This window comes from Pituophis catenifer, unplaced genomic scaffold, assembly GCF_029215685.1.
Source record: "Pituophis catenifer annectens isolate HBS135680 unplaced genomic scaffold, rPitCat1.0.hap2 SCAF_1, whole genome shotgun sequence".
In the NCBI taxonomy this organism is placed as follows: Eukaryota; Metazoa; Chordata; class Lepidosauria; order Squamata; family Colubridae; genus Pituophis; species Pituophis catenifer.
Genome location: NW_027256881.1, coordinates 9,532,296 through 9,543,408, shown reverse-complemented (window position 1 = coordinate 9,543,408; position 11,113 = coordinate 9,532,296).

Below are 11,113 nucleotides of genomic sequence, written 5' to 3'. Positions count from 1 at the left end.
AATTACAGTGGCGTCAATTTTGCTTTTATCTGATGGGCAAGAGCAATATTTATTTTATTTGAATGTATTTTATGAACATCAGTAGCACAGAAAGGGAAAGATACAAGTGAACAAAATTAAAAGAGAGAGTTGCAGAAAGCTCTGCAGGTTGCAAAGAGGAAACTAAACCAGAATTAAAGAAGGGTAGAAGGCAGGCCTGGTAAATACAGGTAGTCCTCAACTTACGACCACAATTGAGCCCAAAATCTCTGTTCTTAAGTGAGTTTTGCCCCATTTTACGACCTTTCTTGCCATAGCTGTTAAGTGAATCACTACAGTTTATAAATTAGTAAGCCCCATTTTACGACCTTTCTTGCCACAGTTGTTAAGTGAATCACTACAGTTGTAAGCCAGTTGTTAAGTGAATCTGGCTTCCCCATTGACTTTGCTTGTCAGAAGGTGACCTTGGGATACAGCAACGGCAGGGGTGAAATGCTCCCGGATCAGACCGGATCGCCCAATCCGCTAGAGATCTTGGCCGGTGGTTCAGCAATCCGGTAGCGATGGCGGAGTGAAGCTCTGCCCACCCACCCGGGTGTCATTACTTCCTGGTTTTAACCAGGAAGTAATGTATTTTTTACCTTCCGTGCATGCGCAGAAGGTTTTGCGCATGCACAGGTCTGCATGTGCATGTGATGCGTGTACATGCGGCGCATGCGCTTCCGAACCGGTAAGGGAGGTAAGTAGATTTCACCCCTGAGCAACAGTCATAAATATGAACCAGGTCCCAAGCATCCAAATTTTGATCACATAATCGTAAGGATGTTGCAAAGGTCGTAACTTTGAAAAACGGGCATAAGTCATGTTTTTCAGTGCCGTTGTAACTTTGAACAGTCACTAAATGAACCACTGTAAATTGAGGACTATCTGTAATCCACTTTCTCTCTGGTCCCGGTGACTGACTCAAATTCGATCTCACATCATTATCCGGGGACACGTATATTTGCCTTCATTCGTGGAATTATTCTGCCTTGCCTGCTGCTCTCATCCAGCTTCAAACTAAGCTTCTATCTAAGGTAGTAGTTGTCCTTGTTTTCAAAAAAAGACCACGTTTTTGAGTCTAATTTTTTCTACATTGAAACAAGTACATAAAACAGAGATGACCTTTATATATATATATATATATATTTCCCAAGTACATTCTCTCAGACACAACTTATTTATTTATTATTTATTAGTCGCATTTCTATGCTGCCCAACTCCCTAGGGACTCTGGGCGGCTTACAGCAAAAAAACAATGCGAACAATATTCCATAAAAAAATTTTAAAAGAACATTAAAAACCCATACACTCCATTCCATGGCCGGGTCTCGCAAGATCATCATAGAGAGATCAACAGTCCCAGGCCTGCCGGAAAAGCCAGGTCTTCATCGCTTTCTGGAAGGCCAATAGGGTGGGGGCGGTCCGGACCTCAGGAGGTAATTGGTTCCAGAGAGCCGGGGCAGCCACAGAGAAGGCCCTCCCCCGTGGGCCCGCCAACCGACATTGTTTAGCTGACGGGACCCGGAGGAGACCAACTCTGTGGGATCTTATCGGTCGCTGGGAGCTATGCAGTAGAAGGCGGTCTCAAAGATAGCCTGGCTCTAAGCCATGTAGGTCTTTAAAGGTAATAACCAACACCTTGAATTGCGTCTGGAGACTAATAGGGAGCCAGTGCAGCTCACGGAGAATTGGTGTAATGTGGGTGTATCTAGATGCACCCACAATAGCTCGCGCGGCTGCATTCTGGACCAACTGTAGTCTCTGAACACTTTTCAAGGGTAGCCCCATGTAGAGCGCGTTACAATAATCCAATTTGAGGGAATGCCAATGGTGGATAGAACTTAAGTTGAGTCTAGAGCAGAGGACTCCAACCTTGGCAACTTTAAGACTTGTGGACTTCAACTCCCAAAATTCCTCAGCCAGCAAAACTGTGGACAGCAAAGATGGCTGAGGAACTCTGGGAGTTGAAGTCCACAAGTCTTAAAGTTGCCAAGGTTGGAGACTCCTGGCCTAGAGCAGAGGTGGGATTCATCCGCTTCTCTCCAGTTCGGCCAAACCGGTAGTGGCGACTGCGGGAGGCTCCGCTCACTCTCCCTGACATAATGTGCGAGTACTGCACATGCACGGAAGGCCGTGCGCGCGCACATGCTCACATTTGCGAACCAGTACGGAAGGTAAGTGAATCCCACCTCTGGTCTAGAGTCAAAAGTAAAAAAAGAAAGAGTAATGGATTTTGTCAATTTTTGTCAACATTTCCTTCCTGAACAGAATCTGGGAGTATCCACATTGGGAGGGTCAAAATTACCACAAAAAAAAAAAAAGTGGACAGAACATCACTGTGCAAGCCCCACCCTTTTCCAATGTCCATATTTTCACTGCCTTGGTTCCATCCACCATTTTGCTAGTTTTGGCCCTCTCAAACTGGACCTCCTTGCTTTTTCCTCATCTTCTCTTTTGTGAGCCTTTCTTCTCTCTTTTGTCACTCACCACTCTCTTCATCCTACTTCTCCTCAGCCATATAAAAAAGATTCTTCTTGCCGGTATAATACATGTAAGGAGGACTTTTAAAAAACAGGCTTAGATGGACAGACTAAATATTTTAGTTCTTGAACTCAAGTGGCATCATCCAGAGGGATTATAACAAAGACCATCCAGTCACGTTTTCTCGTGTTTATAGTGATCAACCAGATCTCTTTGCATTGCTTACAGAGAGGATACTAAAGCAATCAGATCTCTTCTGTTGCTTAAGCCTGGTCCTCAAAGCTGGACTGAAATTGAGAATTCTCTCCCAAACATCCATAGAAAATTAACAGAATGTTATTGGGAGGGATCTTGGAGGTCCTCTAGTCCAACCCCCTGCTCAGGTAGGAAACCCCATACCATGCCAGACAAATGGCTGTTCAATCTCTTCTTAAAAGCCTCCAGTGATGAAACACCTACAATTTCTGAGGGCAAGCCATTCCACTGGTTAATTGTTCTCACTGTCAGGAAAATTTCTCCTTAGTTCTAGGTTGGGATCTCTCTCTAACCAGCTTCCACTCATTGCTTCTTGTCCCGCCTTCAGGTGCTTTGGAGAATCGGTTGATCCCCTCTTCTTTGTGGCAGCCCCTCAAATTTTGGAACACTGCTGTCATGTCACCCCAAGTCCTTCTTTTCATTAACTAGCCATATCCAGTTCCCACAACCTTTCTTCATATGTTTTAGCCTCCAGACCTCTAATCATCTTTGTTGCTCTTTTCTGCACTCTTTCCAGAATTTCTACATCTTTTTTTTATAATATGGTGACAAAAACTGGATACAGCATTCCAGGTGTGATCTTAAAACACTGCTCTACACAATTACGTACGGCTTACTTTGTCACCTATTGGCAAATCACATTTGGATATGATCATGCTCCCCCTTTGACTCTGGACACCTTACATAGGGACATTGGGTTTATTGCAAATACATTCTGGGTCAGATTTTGTATATTTACTTATTATTCTGCCTGTATCTATACCTGTACCGATCCTTATCCCATACACACACATCAAATTGGTTCACCGTTTTCTATACAATTTCCCCAAAATATCTTTGTAGACAATATACAAGGATATACACCTAATATATACCCTGCTTGGCACGCTGTTTTCTTCATAATTTGTTTGTTTTTTACTCAAGCATCTATCATGACTCCCTCACCTGGCTTCCTCCCCCCCTCCCGGGGGGGGGGAGGAAAGGATGTGCGCCTACCCCTTTTTCAAACACACATGTTGTTTTGTATAAAAAGTTTTGAGGACATTCTGTATATTTCCACCAGCCGTGCTATGACTCAGACTCTACTGGTGGACTGTATCTTTCTGTTCTAAAGGAAATAGGCAATTATTTCTTTTACATCCTTAATGTTCTACAGCCTTTAAGAAGAATAGTTATTGATGGACCTACAGCCTCTCTACGGAAACCCAATTTGATTTCAATTTCTCTTGGGTAACAGCCTCTCCATTTAATGACCTAAGTGGCTCATTTGCACTCTTTTTCTTTGTCCTGAGGATCAGAAGCTAACCTTCACTTGCACGAATGGGCAAGCCTTGATGACTTAAAGGGCACCCAATAGATACCGAAGTGGCATAGGGCAATCAGGGGCTAGGGAGAATACGTGGAGCAGAACAGGGGAAGGAAGGCAGACACCACCATAGAAATGCAAGATAGAAATTGCAAGGATGCCCAAGGAGATGGTGAAAAAGCAGTAAATAAACATGGTATTGTAGAGAAAACTGTATCAAACTGAACCTGCACTGCTCATCAGTTGTACCATGAACAACAACAATTTGAGATTTCTGTATTCATCATAGTCAGGGTTTAATTGGAAAAACGGAGGTTTGGGGAAGGAAGCATATTCTTGGCATTACTTTCAAGAACGCTGGAGAAATAAAGATAAGAGACCGATTGAAGTGGAAGGGAAGAATTCTTTCTTTCCTTCCTTCCTTCCTTCCTTCCTTCCTCCCTCCCTCCCTCCCTCCCTCCCTCCCTCTAAAGTAGAACTATATGCTTGCTTCCTGCAGTCTTACAACGATCCATGGTGAGTCAATCACAACATTTGAAGATTACGGTGTGAAAAATAGACTCTGGCACAAGATTGAACCCGATGGGTTTATAGAAATAAATTTGAGCTTTGGTGTGTGTGTGTGTGTGTGTGTGTGTGTACTTATGATAATCTGTGCTCTATTGTCTTTTACATCAACATTAAAAAGGGGAAGGAAAGCTGCCGAAGAATTCTTATCCAATTTAAGATAAATGGAGCTTTACAAATAATAATAATAAACTCTGACTTTGGATCTTCCTGGAACAGCGTGGAAAATACTTCCCAGCAAGCCAATATGATTTTTCAGAGAGGAATAAGTTTCTCTCCTGAAGACAGAACCCCTAGGAAAAAAAACCTTTGCATAACACCAATTTCAGAAAAGCAGGTCTCTCCAGCGCGAGAGGACACCCGTTTCCAATAGATCTTTGAAAGAGGCCTGAGCACTGAAAGCACCCAAAATGCCAAAAGACCCCCACCCCTATCCCCTCCAGCAATTGAGCCCCCCCCCAGAAAGCGATAGATGCTATTTATAAAGTCTTAGGAAATATTTCTGTGCCTTAAGAAGGGTGCTTGGAAGATTCTACCTGTGTGTGTTGTTTTTTTTTCCCCTCGAAACCTGCCCAGACAACCTCTTTCTGCAACACAGAGACCCAGATCCAAACTGGTCCTTCCTTCCAAACCTCCCTTGGTGCCCTACATACAAGGGATGCACCCTTCTCCACTAACCACAACCTCCGTGTCCCTCTACTACCCCATTGAAATGTCCCCCATTAAAATGTACTACTACCCCATTGAAATGTAAATGGTTTTCATCCTTCCTTGAGAGATGCTAAATAATATTAATATTAATAATAATAATAATAAAAAGACACGCAATCCCTTAAAAAAACTGTTGGCGAAGAGAGCTCGGAAAAGTTCTCCAGTCCCGAGTCAAGCAGTGGAGGATGGGAACGTGAGCCAAGGTAGGTTTTCCCCCACATGTGCCAGGAAGAAAGGAAGGAAAAACTCACCTCTGGGAAAAAATAAAAAAAAACAATATTCCAAAACTCCGTCGTCTTGCCAGAGAGAAAAAGTCCCTGGCAAAAAGGCGAGGAAAGACAGCCAGCCTCAAAACCGGAATGCAAGCGTCGGGGGAAAAAAAGAAAAAGAAAAAAGAAAAGGCAGATCTTTCGGGTGCCCTTGGCTAAGCCTTCTTCTGCCAGCCCGACGGAAGCCCGCAGAAGCTGTAATCCTCTCGCATCTCCGCTCCGGCGGCTCTGCTGGGTCTCTAAAAAACTCAGCCTTTCGAATTCCTCCAGCTGTTTATATCAGTAACTAACCCAGCCTTAAGAGAGCAAGCCTCGGTTTTGCACATGCTCAGTGGGCACCGAGCTTTTGTGCCTGCACTAGCTGAAAAACTCTCCGGGGTCCTAAGTGACTCACGCGAACCACGGTTCCAAAACGACAAGCCAGGATGAGGAAAAAAAAAAAAAAAATCCACCCGCGTCGCTTTTCGGGAGCTGTGGGGTTTTTTTTGAGGGGGTGGAAGGGTGGGGGAAAGATCTTGTCTGCGGAGGCTTCCGGGCTGCAGGAGAAAGAAGAGCGACCCCGAGGGAGCAGCCCTGGGAGACTGATCTAATGACATATAAACTGTGAAGCCTTCCCCCCCCCCTTTTTTTAACCACAATTTCACCACCATCACTCTATACAGCTCTGGATGAATTCCTTCGAACAGTCCAAGCAAACAGCTATAGGAGCTGTGCCCTTTATGCCCCCCTCTTGCCTTGCTTAACCTCCAACTCAAATAGAGCTGAAGAAACACATTGTCTAAATATTTTATTACTTGAAACCATTTCAAGGGTGGGTTAGGTAGGTAGGTAGGTAGATAGGTAGGGAAGGAAAGAAGAAAGGAAGGAAGGAAAGGAGAAAAGGAAGGAAGGCAAGGAGAAAGGAAAGGTAGGGAAAGAAGGAAGGAAAGGAGAAAGGAAAGGAAGGAAGGAAAGGAGAAAGGAAAGGAAGGAAGGAAAGGGGAAAGGAAAGGTAGGGAAGGAAGGAAGGAAGGAAGGAAAGGAGAAAGGAAAGAAAGGAAAGGAGAACGGAAAGGAAAGGTAGGGAAGGAAAGGAAAGGAAAGGAAAGGAAAGGAAAGGAAAGGAAAGGAAAGGAAAGGAAAGGAAAGGAAAGGAAAGGAAAGGAAAGGAAAGAAGGAAAGGAGGTTGCAGAGATGAGCAACCAAGATTCTTAGGGGACTGGAGGCTAAAATATACGATGAATGGTTGCAGGAACTGGGCATGGCTAGTCTAGTGAAGAGAAGGAGAGAAGGACCAGGGGAGACATGATAGCAGTCTTCCAATATTTGAGGGGCTGCCACAGAGAGGAGGGCAGGTCAAGCTATTTTCCAAAGCACCTGAAGGCCAGACAAGAAATAATTAATAGAAACTGACTAAAGAGCGATTCAACCTGGAAATAAGGAGAAATTTTCTGACAGTGAGAATAATCAACCAATGGAAGAGCAGTTGCCTCCGGATGTTGAGGGAGCTTCATCACTGGAAGCTTTCAAGAAGAGACTGTTGGAAATGGTGTGGGGTCTGCTGGGTGGGGGGGGGGGGGTTGGACTAGATGACCTACAAGGTCCCTTCCGACTCTGTTAATCTGTATCTAAGGCAGGAAGGACCCTGCTGAGTTCAATTTAGCTGAGCTAAAAGTTTCATTTGGTCGACGAATTGACACTAAACTAAAAATGATTTCTTTATTTCAAGAAGAGGGAGGATGAGGGGTGAAGATTTCTTGAAAGGTATTTTAACTGGTGTGGAAAACGAGTTTCTCTAATGTGTAGAGAAGAAAAGGGATGGATACAGCAGAATGAAAAACCCAATTACTGGCATTTTTCTAGAGAAATGTTGTTTTTTTGAAAGTGCCAAAATCTTTACCCTTCAGAAATCCCAACTTAATACCCAATTCAAAATATACACACAAAACATGTACATCCGGGAGATGGGCAAACCTGAATGCATAAAGTGTGCACAAATGTGGTTTATTATGGAAAAATGTAAAAAAAAAAAAAAAAGGGTGACTGCTGGAAAGTTATGCAAAGATGTATGTTAATATGCATGTGATTGTTTCCTTCCCCCACCCCCACCTCAAAAAAAAAAAAAAAGAATTGGTAAGCGACAGGCATGAACAGAAACATTGTGGTGAACCAAATGAAGAATTCGAAGAAAACGAACTGACGGTATTGTGTGTTGCTAGATAAGAGGGGCAAATGGCACTTTCTCTGTGATAAGAGCAAACCATTCTTTTTTTTTCTTTTTTTCCCATTGTTACATGAAATTTATTCCCAGATAATTGTAGCAGACATTTTTTACTCCTGTAAAAAAGATTTTTTAAATTAGAAATTAAATTATCTAATACAAAAGCAAATTCATAACTCAGTGGTCAAATATAAGATAAATAATTTATAAGCATTCTTAATAAAAGTGTTGGGTGAGGAAATGTATCCGTTTCACTTCTTCCCACCTTCATAGTCTTTTAATCTCAAATTCTTTCTGTCTTGTTTATGAAGAAACATGGAGGGATAAGCAGGTTGCTTTTAAGGGAAAACAATAAATAAACAAACCTTTACACCCTTAGCCAACTGCACTAACTGAACGGAATAGCTGAGTTCTTTCCAGTGTTTTAAAGAGGAGCAGTCACTGAGAAATGACCACGAATCTAATTCAGCCTCCTAAACATGGTTGATTACCCCAGCATTCAGCGATTCATTTAAAAGTTACGCTAGAAGTGGGCAGCTTTTTCCCTATGCCGGCCACCATGATCGGGTTAGAAATATCACTTTCTCGGAACCTCAGAAGGATCCAATTCACCACAGCATTTCAGTTAGAAAAAAATAAATAAATCAGATTAACAGAATAAGAGAACACAGAAAATGGGAGTTAAAAACAGGGGAAACAAAAGAAAAGGACTAGTGAAATAAAGAAGATATGTTAAGAGAGAGAAGCAAGTATTATGTTTAATATTATCATTTTAATATTATAGAATTAATGTTTTTTTTTTATTTTGTCAAGCATGTATAAGATAACAGATATAAGTATAAACATGATTATGAATACATGCGATGGAGATGAATAAATAGGGATGGTAGGATAGGGACGGTATGCACACCCCTTACAGACCTCTTAAGAATGGGGTGAGGTCAACAGTACACAGTCTTAAGGTTAAAGTTTTGGGGGTTTGGGGAAGAAACCACAGAGTCAGATAGTGCATTCCAGGCATTGACCACTCTGTTGTTGAAGTCGTATTTTCTGCAAACGAGTTTGGAGTGGTTTACCTTGAGTTTGTATCTATTATTTACTCGTGTATTGTTGTGGTTGAAGCTGAAGTCGTCATTGTAATGAATATTGTTGTAAATCTTGATTATCATTCTACAAATATATTTGTACCCGGATGACACATTGTTTAATTGAAGATGGAATTATGTATGTATGTATGTATGTATGTATGTATGTATGTATGTATATAGTGTTTTTCTGTCGAAGCACCTGGTTTATCCCAATATGGGAGGGAGCATACTGCTTCCCTTTCGCCTTTCAGCTCCAATCCAGGAGCTCTCATGTTATGTCCTTTCTTACCGGACATGTTAAGTGAATCACTGCAGTTCTTAAGTTAGTAACACAGTTGTTAAGTGAATTTGGCTTCCCCACAGACTTTGCTTGTCAGAAGGTCGCAAAAGGATCACATATGACTCTGGAAGACTGCAACCATCGTAAGTAAATCAAGTTACCAAGCGTCCAAATTTTGATCATGTGACCATGAGGATGCAGCAATGGTCATAAATGTGAAAAACTGTCAAAACTCACTTTTTTCAGTGCTGTTGCAACTTCAAACAGTCACGGAATGAACTGTCGTAAGTCAAGGACTATCTGTGGCAAAAAAATAAATAAATAAATCAGGAATTTCTTCTGCAAACTCATCTCAAGTTCTGCAAAACTACCGAAAAGTCTTATATAAGGGAAGATGGGAGAGGTAGTTGCCAAGCGTCCAAATTTTGATCATGTGACCGTGGGGGATGCTGCAATGATTGTAAGTGTGAAAAATGGTCATAAGTCACTTTTTTCAGTGCCGTTGTAACTACGAACGGTCATTAAACAAACTGATGTAAGTCAAGGACTACCTGTAACAGAGTTGAATGGGATGTTGGAGGTGTTCTAGTCCAAACCCCAGCTCAAGCAGGAGATCCTATATCTCAGGGGTGAAATGCTCCCGGTTTGGTCCGGTTCGCCGGAACCGGTAGTAAAAAAGGCTACTGGTTCACCGAACCGGTAGTAAAAGTGTTTTTTAAAAAAAGTTCCGATGATCAGCTGAGTGACGCGCGATCATCAGAACTTTTTTTAAAAAAACTTTTTTAGCATTTTTTACTCCCGGTTTTCCAGAACCAGTAGTAAAAATGCTTTTAAAAAGTAAAAAAACAAAAGGCTCCGACGATCACAGCTGTGCCGCCAGCTGTGTCGCCCGAATAGGATGTAAAAAAATGCTTTTAAAAGTAAAAAAAAAAAGTTGACCACGCCCATCCAGTCACATGACCCACCACTACCAAGCCATGCCCATAGAACCGGTAGTAACAAATTTTACATTTCACCACTGCTATATCTCTTATTAAAAGCCTCAAGTGATGGACCACCCATAACATCTGGAGGCAAGCTGTTCCACTGATTACTCTATTTGAACATTTGATTTGACCCATCACTATATTCTAAAGAAAAGGGGGCTGTGGAACATGTGCACCCATGTACCAAAGTCCCCTTTAATCATCTTGGATCAAAGTTACACAGAGCACCATTAATGTTACGTTACCTTTGGACAAATGCAGAGATGGAAGATTCATTAATTCAAAGTGCTCCTTTGAAACTCAGCATAGTTGTACCAATCAACTGTTCTATATTCCTGTGGTTTCTTGTGTAGAGTACAGAAAATATTAAACGGCTTAAATCTTTCAAGACCACCAATTTATTTCTTTTAGAGGTTTCAGCTCAAAAGATCTTTTCTGTCATCTTAAGAGATTTCAGAACTCAACTCACCAGGAACGCTAAACATTCAAATGCTCCTGACAATATTGCTTTCTTCCGTATTTTGTTTTTAAAGTTGTTGGGGTTTTTTTTTTTTTTACATCTTTTCTAATGTTAGTTCTTTTTTATAAAAAAAAAGTGATCAGACAGACATTCCTTAGTCGGCATTGCCTTCAAATGAATGTGGGTTTCCTCTTTCAGAACTCTTAATTACCAAGAATTCTGGGATTTGAAATCCACAAATGTTGGGGTTATTTGAGTTAGGGAAGGCTAAAGTGGCCTAGCGGTTAAGACACTGGGCTGTGGACCGGAAGGTTGGCAGTTCAAGACTCAAGCACTGTGTGATAGGGTGAGCTCCTGTCCTTGGCCCAGCTCCTGTCAACCTAGCAGTTTGGAAGCATGGAAATGTGAGTAGATAAATAGGTACCACTTTGGTGGGAAAATAACAGCATTCCATGTGCCTCGGCAAATAGTTGCATTGGCCGCATGAGC